Source organism: Asparagus officinalis, chromosome 2 (assembly GCF_001876935.1).
Source record: "Asparagus officinalis chromosome 2, Aspof.V1, whole genome shotgun sequence".
Taxonomy (NCBI): domain Eukaryota; kingdom Viridiplantae; phylum Streptophyta; class Magnoliopsida; order Asparagales; family Asparagaceae; genus Asparagus; species Asparagus officinalis.
The window spans coordinates 20,376,066-20,378,064 of record NC_033795.1 but is presented as its reverse complement, the minus strand read 5'-3'; positions in this window follow the sequence as shown (position 1 = coordinate 20,378,064).

Here is a 1,999-nt window from a genome sequence, read left to right as displayed (position 1 = left end):
TTTAATGTGTTGGTTCTTTTTTATTGCGTTGAATGAGCTTAGGAGTAGAGGTGCTTACGCGCACACAATCCAAATAGAGAAGAGAAACAGAAATCTGGCAACCGGATCTACAAAACCTTAACACGCTTTCTAACCTATGAACTGAGCCTTTTCTTTAAGTATGATCGATGCAGAAAACAGCAAGCTTCTCTTCTCAAGTTTCTCTCTTGAACTCTCTTCTACCTTCCTTGTTAAGGAAGGAAAAAATTAGAGCTGTTCAAGGGGCTATAGCATTGTGAGTGCACACTTACTCGGCCAACAGTCATTGATTCTTGAAGGGCAGACCGCCCACAACCTGCTACTCTGAGAGATGCTCTCAAAGGGGCGAAATCTACTCTTAAAAGGTTGTACATTCACATGCCTCGATCACATTGAGAGAAGTTTGTTTTCATCTTAGAAGCTTATTTTTAGGGAAAAAGATTTTTGGCTCGCGCTTTAACGCGCGAGCCAACTCGCTCGTGAAACAGGGGGTGGTCCCCACTGACACAGTGGGGACCACCCCTGGGGGGGGGGGGAGCCAAAAAGCACGGTTGTAAATGAAGTGTCCTGTCTTCTGTGGGTACCCTTTGGCCTTTGCCACGGGGGAAGAAGAAGGAGAAGCAGCAGGGGATGTTTGGTTATTGTTGGTAAACTTGTGTATTTATGACACAACTTGGAAAGTTATTGTCCACCTCATCAATTTCACTTTTATACTTTTCTTTGTTTGTTTTTGATTCCATTGGAATCATAAATTGTTTGTTTGGTTTGCAAATGTTATACTTTTCTTTGTTTGTTTTTGATTCCATTGGAATCATAAATTGTTTGTTTGGTTTGCAAATGTAATTTTAATTGTTTGTTTGGAAAGTTTAAAAAATGGTCCCTACTCAAATGATCATATTGGTTTGAATTATTTTTTATTATTTTTTCTTGACTTTAATGTCAGCTTTCTCCTAAAATCATGACTTTTTTTTATAAAACCACTTTACAAGCCACATCAGCATATGAAATCACTTTACACTATTTTCACAACTACAAACAAACAATTGAAAGTGATAAAAGCTGACATTGAGACCCATTTTTTTACACTTTCCATCATTTTACATGGTAAAAACATATAACCAAACAGACCCTTAGATTGGGATACCTAACTTTTTATGGGAAAGAAAAACCAATTTAATTAATGAGCTGCCTGATGTAAGAAATTCAGAAGTAAAATATGAGCATTAGCCATGTGACCCTGTCCACCCGGGTCGGACCGGTCCGGCCTGGAAAACCGCGTCTGGGCTAGACAAAATCTGTGACTCGAACCCAGGCCCGGTTGTTTTCTTTTTCTTTTTTTGGTAAAAATTGCTAAAAAATTAGATTAATCTTATTATATTTATATAATTATGTATTAGTATATACGTACATATTATTATATAGCTATATATTATATATACATATATTATATATAAATATATTGTATATACTTATAAATTGTAACTTGAGAGAGAGAGAGAATCACATAAGTATATATTACTTATTTATAAATATGTATTATATAGTTATATATGTATTTGTTACAAACTTACATTATGCTTATTAAAGTATAGTTATACAGTTTACTTATATTATATACTTTTATATATAGATGCAATATACTTATATATAATTATACTTATGCACTTATATATACTTATATAACTGTAATTCTATAATATACACATATAAGTATACTTATAACTACATTATATATATTTATATTGTTTTATACAGTTTACTTATATTATATACTTTTATATATAGATGCAATATACTTATATATAATTATACTTATGCACTTATATATACTTATATAACTGTAATTCTATAATATACACATATAAGTATACTTATAAGCCCGGAATAGTATTTTTTTTATTTTTTTTATTTTTTTATTTTTTATATGTATTATATATGTATAATATATGTATATATAATATATTTTTATATATGTATAATA